This window comes from Hippopotamus amphibius, chromosome 7 (assembly GCF_030028045.1).
Source record: "Hippopotamus amphibius kiboko isolate mHipAmp2 chromosome 7, mHipAmp2.hap2, whole genome shotgun sequence".
Classification (NCBI taxonomy): domain Eukaryota; kingdom Metazoa; phylum Chordata; class Mammalia; order Artiodactyla; family Hippopotamidae; genus Hippopotamus; species Hippopotamus amphibius.
Window position 1 is genome coordinate 9,570,168 of NC_080192.1, and position 12,554 is coordinate 9,582,721.

Below are 12,554 nucleotides of genomic sequence, written 5' to 3' on the forward strand. Positions count from 1 at the left end.
TCCTCCAAAAACCCTCATTCGGTACTTAGGTAAAGGAGAACAACACCCATGAGCACTCTTCCATCCCCCCTTGCATCCCTCCCACCCTCCCCAGCGCCTGGTGTGGCCTCAGTGATGAGCCAGCGTCAGGGAGCAGGGCCAAGGGGGTGAAGAAATTCCTTTGCCCCAGGTGGCACAGTGGAGGGGGCCTTCCCTCCAGCACGTGCCTTTGTCCCCCCCCCCACTGCCCCCACCCATCCCTCTGGGATTGAGAACACGGGGGCCGCGCTTGTGAGGGGGGTCCGCTCAGGGATTAGCATCATGACTGTCCCTTATCACAAGTCCTCCACGCCATCTCTTAGCAGCTACATCTGCCTATTAGTTGCCAATGAATGAATGTGACCACGGCATCTTCTTAAGGGGGATGGGAGGGTTTGTGACAGGACCAGGCAAGACCACGCAGCGTGGCTCAGGGAGCCTGACGTGCCCCACCAGAGTTGAGTCAGGGCACCAGACACATGGTGCTGGTGTCACGGGCTCATCCGCCAGGCCGTGCCTGACAGCCCCCGCCTCTTCCCTCGCCCTGTTCCTGGGTCAGTCATGGGGTGAAGCTTAGGATGTGGGGCAAGGTGTGAGGAGTAGAGGTCAAGATGGAGTGAAAATGACAAGTCTGCAAAATTATTGTCATTTCACAGAAGCTGAGAGGGTAATGGTTTTTCTGTCCATGTTAAGCTGTACCTGAAGTGAAGGGGTGGGTCAGAGGGGCAGCATCTAAATGCCAAGCCCCCCTCAAGCCAGATCCCAAGCCTGTGTGCCCATCTGCACCCTCTTGCTTCAGGCTGCTGGCTCCTGAAGGTTCACATTTCACAAAGGCCTCTGGCTGGGAGAGGCCGCACAAGGACAGCGCACCCAGAGGGCAGGGCCTGGAAGGGAGCAGGCGTCCTGGCCTCCAGACATCCGTGCACTCTGAGCCTCTGAGAGTCAGGGGAGGGGCAAAGGCCGGGACGTGAAATCACCTCGTGAGCTCTAATGAGGCCTGGATGTGGCCGACACAGTGGGGGTGACAGGAAGTGGACGGAGAGATTTAGAATATTGAGGAATAGGTGATGGGCTTTGAGTGCTATGAGAGGGACCCTCTGAAGACCTCCTGGGTATCTGGTGTAGGCAAAGGAGTGGGTGTTAGCATCACAGGCTGGGTAACTGGCAGAGGAGTCAGCCTGGGAGGGAGGTGAGTGCAGTTTGGGCCACCTTGGGTACAAACTAGGCAGAGGGTCTAGGAGGAATTTTCTTCACCCAGAGATTTGAGACTTGGAGTGAGTTCCTGCCCTCCCAGGTGCTACTGGAGAAATCTGTCCCTTCCCTGAGGAGTCTTTGCCCCTAGGTGCACCTCAGCTCTGAGATGACTGGTCACCAGATATCCTAGAAGGACCACTGGGGACTAGGTGCTTAGCTACACAGGCCACTGGGATATCCAGCCCCTGCCTGCCACCCCTACCCTCCCAATGTCATGCCTTTCATCTGGGTGAGGTTGTGAGGCAGGTGGCTGGAGGATGGTGAACCCCATCAGACCGGTGAGGAGGCAGGGCAGAGGGGCTTCCCAGGGCCACTCAGAAGCAGAAGAGTGGAACCCAGGTCTCGGGCATGGTGGATGGAAGTTTCTGAAGACTCAGCTGCTACACAATACTTGGAGATACTAAAGAAAATAGAACATTCTTTTAAATACCCAACTGAGCTTCCAAGAGAGTAAAGAAATCTCCAGGGACAAAAAACAAACAAAGAGGAAGCCAGAATCAGGGTGACAAGCAGATGCTGATTTTTAGGCTGCCCCTCAGGGTGGGTCTGTGGGCGGCACGGGGACAGGGGTGGGGAGGTGTTGGCCTTTACCAATCTTGGTAACCAGGGAGCTTGGATTTTACATCTACGTAGGGTTGGGAGACAAGGCCTTGGGCCCCTGCCAAGAGAGACTTGGAACTAAGACACCTGAGTAAAGCTGGACCCGTATCCTCAGTGAAAGAGCAAACAGGAAAAAAAAAAAATCATCCTTTTGCAAAAAGCAGAAGAAGTTGTCAAAGAAGTTGGCTCATTTTTGGCTCTGTTGGAAAAATAAAAATGAAGTCTCTCTTGAGAAATTATAACGCTAGACCTTCCCTCACACAAAATTTGAGGTTTGGATTTGCATTGTTCACACAGTCCCAAAACGCCTAAGTCTGGAAATTAACATAAAAAGCAAACACGGGGGTGGGTTACACCCACAGAGCAGGTGGCAGTAGCAAAGGCAAGCCTCTCTGAGGGACATTCCCACGGTAAAGTCTGTGTGGGATACTCACATAAAACCCTTGTTAACATGAGCTCTCAATCACAAATTACCAAACATACAAAGAAGCAAGCCACAAACAGCAGAACAACAAACAGCATATATAGAATCCTGCATCTGACATGTTATTCTAAAGCACACATTGAAGATTTCCAAAAATGATTGTGAATATCATGAAACAGGACATAAAGCAAGTCCCAAAATTTTTAAAGAAATTGGTATCACAGATCATGTAAAAGTTAAAAATCAATAGCAAAAACATAACCGAAAGACAAAACCTCATGTACTCAAACAGTAACCCAGATCTCTCATTCACCTACGTCTTGCTCCCTCCCCAAACTTCTGAAATCTCATTAGAACAAAGAGATACCAGGATGGATGTAAAAGTGCTAGTAGACGACAGTCACACAGGAGGAGCACAGCCAGTCTGAGTTGAAGCTGGATGGGAACAGGCCCCCCTCTGGTCTCTAGACCAGATGTGATCATTAGAGCAAAAGACCAAAGTCTTCTCTATCTTTTCCAAAAAATGAGCTCAGCGTGTGACAAAGACATGAGCCTGCACTTTAATGACAGCCATCAGCAATCAGCCTTTAGGAGCCAGAGGGTCTGGGAAACATTTATGCAGAGCCAGAGTGGGCTGATGGAAATGGGACAGAGCAGGTGGCGGGGGTTCGCACTGCTGTGTCATAAAGGCAAGCCCCCCTGCCCCCGCTGGTGAGCGACATGCTCTTTTGGGGTGGATTTGGAGGTCCCTAGGGGTTCTCTGTTAAGGCTCGGATACTTCCATCTGCGAGCAAGGAAATAGGACACACTTTGGAAGAGGCACATGTGGACTCTGTCCCCCATGGGGACTCATTAAAGCAATCGTCATCTCACTGGCTCCCTGGGCAATCCCTGTGGGCACTCGCAGCTCGGTTTCCATGCAGGAGCGTCCTGATGGAGGCTTGCTGCCCTCACCATCCCTGGCCCCCTCCCTTGTTCATCCACCTGCCTGCCTTTCACCACTCAGACACCATAAAATGACCCTTGTCCGGGTTCAGGTGGCCAGGTCGCTCCCCTCTCAAGACCTTGGTGCTCCTCAGGAGGAAAATAGGACAGGATTCCCTGCTTGGCACGGTGACTTGCGAGGACTGAATGTGATGGGTGAGAAAGGGTTTTGTTCAAGCACTGCATGGGTAAGAAAGAACATCTTCCCTATCTATGTAGCCAGAGTTGACCACTCCTCTGACTTCCCGTCCCGGAGTTCCAGCCTTCTCACCAATTCTTGATGCCCTCCTCCCATGTAATGGCTCAACAATGATAGAAAAACAGGGGATGAGTCTGAGCTCTGCCAGCTGTGTGATCTCAGGCTGGTCAGTCACCCTCTCTGGGCCTCTGTAACCTCTTCTGTAAAATGGAGGAGAGGGCCTCCTCTGATGATCTTTTCCAACTCAGACTCTAAGGATACCTAATGTGTACAGAGTGGACTTTACAAGGATTGACTCATTAAATCCTCACAATCCAGAGAGCACAGCACCCACAACATATAGATGAGGGAACTGAGGCTCAGAAAGGCAAAGTAACTTGCTCAAGAATTCCTATGTGGTGGAGGTGGGGTTTGAACCCATGCAGTCATACTTACCACCGTGCCAGCAACCTCCCTGCGTAGCCTGGTAGGTGAGGGCTCAGTCACTGGAGCTGGACTGCCTGCTGGAGTGGGACTCGAGGTATACTGCTCATCTCTTCTGTGCCTCCATTTCCCCAGACCCAGCAATCCCACTACTGGGCACATACCCAGAGAAAACCATAGTTCAAAAAGACACATGCACCCCAATGTTCATTGCAGCTCTATTTACAATAGCCAGGACATGGACGCAAATGTCCATCAACAGATGAATGGATAAAGAAGATGTGGTACATACATACAACAGAATATTACTCAGTCATAAAAAGGAACGAAATTGGTCATTTGTAGAGACATGGATGGACCTAGAGGCTGTCATACAGAGTGAAGTGAGTCAGAAAGAGAAAAACAAATACCATATATTAACACATATGTGGAATCTGAAAAAATTGGTATAGACGATCTTATTTACAAAACAGAAATAGAGACACAGATGTAGAGAACAAACATATGGATACCAAGGAAGAAAGGGGGGTGGTGGGATGAATTGGGAGATTGGGATTGACATATATACACTATTGATACCATGTATAAAATAGATAACTAATGAGAACCTACTGTATAGTTCAGGGAACTCTACCCAGTGCTCTGTGGTGACCTAAACGAGAAGGAAATCCAAAAAAGAGGGGATATGTGTATATGTATAGCTGATTCACTTTGCTGTACCGTATAAATTAACACAATATTGTAAAGCAACTATACTCCAATAAAAAAAAATGGGGGATGAGAGAAACACTCCCTTCTTCATGGGACTGCAGGGAACTCTGCTGAGGGCTGCATGGCCAGGCTCTGAGCTGCCCACTCAGTCTGGCCTTAACCCTCCCATAGTGCAGCCAAGGAAACTGGAGAGACAGGTTGAGTCACTTGCCCCAGGTGGTACTAACTTGTGGAGCTGGGATTGAAATCCAAAAGCCCTGACTTCAAAGTCTGTGCTTTCAACCACTCTGCCCCACCTCTACCTGAAGCCCTCAAACTCCGCATTCAAAACCGAACTCCGGACTGCAAATTGGCACCCCCCACCGCTGCCTGACTCACCACCCTCCCCGCCTGAGCCCTGCACCTTGTCTTTGACTCATCCCTTGCCAGCTAGTCCCCAGCATTGTGACTCACTGACCCCTGAATGGAAAAGCCACTCCCATCCCTCCCTTCCACCTCAGCCCTGCTGCCTGCCCCAGTCCAGACTCCAAAGCTGGAGACAAGGGAATACCAAGTACCCCGTTCCAAAGTGTAGACTTGCAAAGGAGCTGGACAAAAATGCGCCTGGTCCCTCAGCCCTCCCAGGCCGTGAGGCTGAGAAGCCCTGTGAGAGGTGGGACTGGAGAGGGAGCTGTCTTTAGAGACAGTTGGCATCACTCCCCAGCCTCATGCCAAGTGAGGGGGCTTCAGAGAGCACGAGAGTGTGGCACGCATCCACTGGGATTTGGGAGGTGAGGCGACTAGGGACAAAGGTGAGAGGCTGGCTTGAGTCCCCTGTTTCCACAAGGCAGGCAGGGACTGAGCTGCTTTGGGGACAGTCTGCACTCCCAGCATTTGGGGGCCAGAATGCAAGAATGTTTCTTGGGGCCCCAGGGGGAACCTTGCAGAACATGGCTGGTTTGAGGTCATTTTTGAATTAGGATGCAGCCCCAAGAGAATTGGGGGCGGGGAGAAACAAGGAAGGAACACTTGATCCTATCAGAAGACTTCATGTTGGGTGGACCCCCCCCCATGACAGATGCTGAAGGGGGGTTGTGAGTGCCAGCCAGGGGATGCTCTGCCCAGGTAGGAGCTTCAGGTGGGACATCCCTAGTGATGAACCCACAACAGTGCCCCTAATGAAAAAGAGCCAGCTCCCAGGCACTCACCTGACACCTGAGAACATGGACTCTCCTGGGAACACCTGAACCAGCCAAGCCACACTTACCTTGTGACCTCTCTCTCCTCCCTGCCCCAAGCTCCAGCCCTGGAGAAACCAGAGGCACCCTGTGGGGGAAAGGGCAAGGGGAGAGCAGACCATATTGGGGTCTTAGAGGAGAAGCCCACCGTGCCTTCCTCCCCATTATGTAGGTCTTTGAGTTTAAGGCAGACTTGAGCTGGGGGAGAAGAGAAACTTTGACTAGAGCTTGGAGCTTTGCTATTAGACTCAAATATTTTAACATCTAAAAAATAAGATAAAGCCCAAAAGTGACTGAGCAAGCTATGAGATCTCATCCAGAGGTAGGGAAGTTTGGGTCAAGGGAACAGGTTAACAAGGCAGCCACAGAGAGAGAGTAAAATTCTTTCTAACCTGAAACAAGTTGCTTAACATCTCTGTGCTTCCGCATCACTGTCTGCAACATGGGGACCATGACAGCAGCATGCCTATTCTACTGCAGTTTTGTGAGGCTTTGAATGATTACATACAAAGCCCTTAGGAACATAGTAAGAAGCCTCCGTGTTAGCGATCATCATTCTTTTCAAACGCTTCTTCCTTGCTGTGTTATCTTGGGAAAGTCCCTTTCCCTCCCTGCTTCTCAGTTTCTGTATCTGAAAAATAAATTGCGTGTGGGTACAATTTGCTTGTGGCTGCAGCTCACGCTGGTGGCAGGCAAACTTCAGTGAGGAGAGAGACCTGAGCCTAGATCCACCCCAAGGTGGGCTGAGAAGAGGGCTGTCTGGCTCGGCAGGCAGGAGTGGGAGGGGTCCAGCAAGCAGGACTGCCCACTCTACCCTGGTCTCATGCCTTCTGCCTTCTTCTAGCCTCTGGGAGAATCTCCCCAACCTGCCCCCCACTTCCCCTAGGGACCACCTTGGGTACCCTGAGCTAGATCAGGAAATAGATGGTATTTGAGGAGTAGCTGCCAGCACCCTTGGTTCCTTGCTAGACACCCATGAACAGCCATCCAGGTGAGGTCCCAGGTACCCACCCCCTTGGCCTCTAGCCCCATCACACACCTCTGCCTGACCCTGCAGTGTCCACTTGCCCCTGACCCTCCTTTATCAGGAAGTCTTTCATCTTTCATCATATCTGTAGGCTGCACAGGACTGCCCATAGCCATTTTACAGACTAAGAAAGGAAGATTCCCTAAAACTCAGCTTCCCTGCCTCCACATGCAGTATCTGCAAAATCCTAGGAGTCATCAAAACACTGCCTTTTCTAGAGGAGCTAGAGTAATGGCCACTGGCCCTGAGGTTCCATCTTGCATGAAACAAATACATCCTGAACACAGGCTGGGTGCCAGTGACCCAGATATGAAGCAGACCCAGTACCAGACCTCAATAAGCTCTCGAACTTGAGGGGAAGGCAAGTTACAGATCAATGCAATGGAAACCGGCGCTGGGACCACTGGTGAGGGCAGGAGGGGTGCTGCGGAGGCTGATGGGTGTAGGAGGGCTCCTGGGGTTGCGGCAATGCCAGGGAAAGGGGGTGGGACTAAGCCCAGGGCAGAAGGAAGCTCCCAGGATGTACTGCTTCCTCGCTGGACAGGGGCTAATCAACTCTTAGAACGAGAGTGTACAACGTGGAGTCTGAAAACTTCTGGGTGTTTCAGGTGTACACCCACTGGCCAGGGGATCCTGACAAGTTACTGAACCCCTCCGATTTCAGCTTTCTTCTCTGTGAAATAGGCATGATTACAATATGGAGCTCCAAGGCTGCCACAGGTGGGGATCTGGCAGAGTAAAAAGTACGGGGAGGAGGATGCTGGTGAGACAGTGAGAGCCCCGGCCCCAGCCCTTACAGCCTCAGACAGAGGATGCAGCCGTATTAGGCAGCCACTCCTTTTGGTCCTTCTTGGCTGGGCCTGGACTCAGGCACACACGCTCCAGCCAACTCCCAGGCCCCCCACAAGGAGGACACCGGTTTCCTCTTTGGTTCTCAGCCCCTCCCAAGCTGGGAACAGATGTCCTCGCTTCCTGCCCAAGCCTGAGAGATGGGTTGGCTCCTTTGGCTGCTTCCAGGGAAGTAAAAACCCTGGATGGAAATCTCTGGGCTTCCCCAGAGAGGAAAGCTCTCTCTTCCCTGGCTTCTTCCTCTCCTCTCTGGTTAGGCTCCCATCCCAGCATCTGCTGCTAAAACACAAATACTTCTGGGCCCTACCTGAGCCCTGCTTCCCCCTGGAAGGCCCCAGGCTGAGGTATGTTGACGGAACACGTATATGAGCCTTAGTCTGAATGATTCCCCAACTCTGCTCAGAAGGGGATGGGAGGGGAACCAAGAAAGGACAGAGCAACTATGGAGGAAGGCACTGTAGGCACCTGAGGAATCAAGGTAAAGAAGTAAAACAGGAAATTAACATTTACTGAGCATCTAATACATTCTGGGAATAAACAAGGAAGGGGGTAGCAGGTATTGGGCCTCTACTGAGTGCTAGGCATACTGAGTGCCCTTGAAATACAAAGCAGCACAAGAACTGGTCCCTGCCCCCGAGTCCCTGGGTTTTCACCTACGACATCTCATCTTGTCTTCTAATTCTCATTACAATCCTATGAAGTAGGTACGCTGGCTCCACTTTATAGATGAGGAGACTGAGGCGGCTCTGGTTCAGGGACATCCCATCCCGGGGTGGAGACTGTACCCTTTGGATGGGGATTCCAGGATGGGCACAGGCAGCTCTCTTTGTCCCCAGACTCCACCTCCACACCCTTTGGGGCGAGGAAGTTCTTTGGCTAAGGAGCACAGCCCAAAAGGTGTTGTCTCCATTCACTGAGAGTTTGAGTGTCCACAAGTGCTGGCCCCGGAGACCCAGAGATGAGGATGATGCAGCTGGTCCCTGCCTTTGAGGAGCTCACAGTCTTTCAGGAGACAAGGGGAGATGCTGTAGTGGAGGGAACCCCGGGGGGCTGAGGAAGCAGGAAGAGGAGTCATGTGTTGCTGAATGTCCACTATATACCAGCACCAAGGGAGTGTGATTTGGCCATAGTTAGGGTGACCAACTGGCCAGATCTGCCCAGGACTGAGAGGTTTCCTGGGACACAGGACCTGCAGTGCTGAAACCAGGTGAGTCTGTCACCCTAAGCCCTAAGTTCAAAGTCTGGCTCTGCCGTGTGCCTATGACAGAAACTAGTTACCTAACTAGCACCCACTCCCCCGTTATTTAGAAATGACTGTATTATAGTCTGAAGTTGCCTCTACATGATTCTACTTTCTCCTTCCCCCACTTGCAGATATGTTGTACATGGACTTTACTAGGTTAAGGAAGAAAAGAATATTCTTCCCCCTTTTACTCAGCAGAGGTAATAACAGAAGGCGGGGGGATTTAGACTGGGTGGCGGAAGAGGGAGACAGTGAATTCCTCTGTGACCAACTGTGACCAACCCCTACCTCTCAATGTCCCTTCAGGAACAGAGGCCCAGGGGACCTCGGAGGGGCTGCTCCCTGCCCATGTGTGAAGATGTGTATCTTCACGGGGCAACGGGTGGGCTGTGACAGCCTTGGAGGGCACCTTCGGGATGCATCACAGCTTTTGTTGGTTTATTGGTTGATTGGTTGGTTGGTAGGTTGGTTGGTTCACAGCATACTTAGCAGAAGGTATAGAGGTTTCCCCTACACCCCCTGCCCCTATATATACTCAGCCTCCCCCGTTATCAACATCCCGCAGCAGAGTGGTACATTGGTTAAAATCAGTGAACCTACCCTGTCATATCATTATCACCCATGTCCGTAGTTTACATTAGGGTTCCCTCTTGGTGGTGTACATTCTATGGGTTTGGATAAATGTATAATGACATGTGTCCACCATTATGGTATCATAGAGAGCTTCACTGCCGTAAAAATCCTCTGTGCTCTGCCTATTCATCCTTCCCTTCCCCCTAATCCCTGGCAAACACTGATCTTTTCATCCTCTCCACTGTTTTACCTTTTCCAGAATGTCAGTTGTTGGAATCGTACAGTATGTAGCCTTTTCAGACTGGCTTCTTTCACTTAGCAATATGCATTTAGGATATCTCCTTGTTTTTTCATGGCTTTATAGCTCATGTCTTTTTATTGCTGAATAATAATCCATTGTCTGGATATATCAGTTTATTTATTCATTCACCTACTAAGGGCATCTTGGTTGCTTCCAAGTCTTGGCAATTATGAACAAAGCTGCTGTAAACTTCCACATGCAGATTTTTGTGTGGCCAACACCCCAAATTTTTAGCTGAAGCCACCCTCTTCTGGGGCAGCACCCAATTAATGGCTGGGCATGAAATGGGTACTAGGGACTGGGAATTTCTGTCCAATGCAAAACTTCCCTGTTGGCAGTGTTGGCCCTGGAGCACCCTGTTAAGTTGGCCAAGGCTTTGTCAGATCTGCAACCTGAGGTTCAACCTGCCCAATTTGGCTTTCTCCTCTTTTTTTTTTTTTTGGCACACGGGCTTAGTTGCTCCATAGCATGTGGGATCTTCCTGGAGCAGGGATCGAACCCGTGTCCTCTGCATTGGCAGGCAGATTCTTAACCCCTGCACCACCTAGGAAGCCCTGTCTTTCTCCTCTTTATCTTTCACAGGCCTTAGACCCCAGTCAGTCACTTGCAGGTGTAACGCCATCTCAGTACCTGCTTCCTGAAGGACCCGACTAACAAACTACCTCTAAAATCAATCCAAAATCCACCCAATTCTCTCCATCATCATGACCTCCAAACTCCCCATTCCTCTCACCCTGATGTTTTCATGGCTCCTACCTGGTCTCCGTGTTTCCTCTCCTATCCCTTCATGACCCAGCCTTCACACAACTACCGTTGATCTTTTATGAACACAAACCACATGGTGCTGCTTCCCTGCTTAAAGCCCTCCAGTTGGGCTTAGAAACAAACCCATTCCATTCCCCTGGCCTGTAAAGGCCCACAAGAACGCGCCCTGCCTTCCTTTCCAGCTTCCTTTCTCCCCTGGAGTTCACTCTGCTCCAGTTCCCTTGGCCTTCTTTCTGTTCCTGGAATATATCAAACTCATTTCTGCCTCAGGACCTTTGCACGAGCTGTTCCCTCTGCCTAACACACTCAATCCTTCCCCAGGTTTCTACATGGCTAGTTTCTCAGGTCATTCATACAGGTCTCAGCTCAAATGCAGGCATTTACTGACAACCTTATGAGTGATGCCCATCTCCCAACTCCCCACACCCCCCACACACTACCTATAACCTTCTATCGTTACTTTTTAAGTTTCCTTATAGTTCTCATTACTATTATAAATTAACTTGTTTATTTAATTATTCATTTATTTACTGCCTGCCTCCCCACTAGAACGTAAAACTGTGAGCTTGTCTTGTTTCCCAGTGCCTGGTGCTATGCCTAGTCCAAAGTTGGTCTCAAAACATATATTTTGAATGAATGGCTGTGTTTGTTCATTTAGGGCAGAATTCCCTTTCCCTAAGGATGGAATGAAAGTGAAGAAATAAAAAACCTCAGAGCTGTGAGCTTCAGAGGGAAAATGTGAGGACTATTGCAGTCTTACGGAAGTTCCCCTGAGAATCCTGTTTGGACCATCTCTTGAGGAATTCTGTGTTAGGATCAGAGGGGTCTCTCCCAGGGCCCCAGAGAGATGGGTTTCAAGTCCTCCCTGTCCTAACCTCCCCTCTCTGCCTCCAGCAGCAGCCAGTGTTGCCTGTGGGGGAACTAGTTCTACAAATGCGCACCAAGAATTGGCCCCATGCTGGATGCTAGGGGTAGAGATGAATCAGGAGGAAGGAGGGATGGCCTTCCAGGCAGGCAACAGCATGGACAAAGGCAGAGATAGAAGACATTCTGGCGTTTGGGGGGAATTATGCACAATTAGATACTGCTCCAGGCAGTGAGGATAGGAGATGAGGCTGAAAAGGGTGAGCAGTGTTTAGATTACCAGCAGTCTTATAAACCAAGAGATGCTAATATAATAAAGCTCAACATTTATTAAGGCTTTATACCTACTACTGTTATTCCCCCACTTTACAGATTGCAGAACTGAGGCACAGAGAGGGTGTCAGGAACTGTCAAAGACCTGCGACTTCACCCTCTTTGCAAACTAGGTCACACAACTGGTAACAGGTAGAGGCAGGGTTTGAACTAGGTCCTCTGGCTCCAGAATCCATGCCCTTGACCACTAGGTAATATTGCCTCAAGGAATTTGGACTTTATTCTGTAAAGGGATAGGGATGGGGAGCTACTAATAGATTTATAAGTAGGAGAATGACGTGTTCATATCATAGGTTTAAAAAGTCACTCTAGGGGATAAACAGATCAGTTTAAACAAAATTTGACTGCAGCCTCTGGACCCACTTATCCAACTGTCCCAACTCTCACAGAGCAGCTCACATAAAGTTCACACCATTTGGTGTGCAAACCACAGCAGCTCTGCTGCTCTTGTCAGCAGCCCCCTCTCTTGGCCTCCTCTGTCCTTCCAGGATGTAATGTGTGTGCTCTGCCTTCACAGAACACATGTAGATGCACCAGGAGTCCCAATGCCTCACGCACCTGCAGGACTTCACGGCCCCCCTACTGCCTGCCTTCACCTTCAAAGAGCCTGGCCCACCCCTCCATCAGAGAGATGCTTCCTCCACACTGCGCTGCTTGGCAGGTTTCCAGGTCACTCCTCCAACGAGTATTAACTCACATCCATGCACATATGGCTCTGGGGGTTCATCGTATTCAGAACTGGCACTTAATTTGCTGCTACTTTACATCT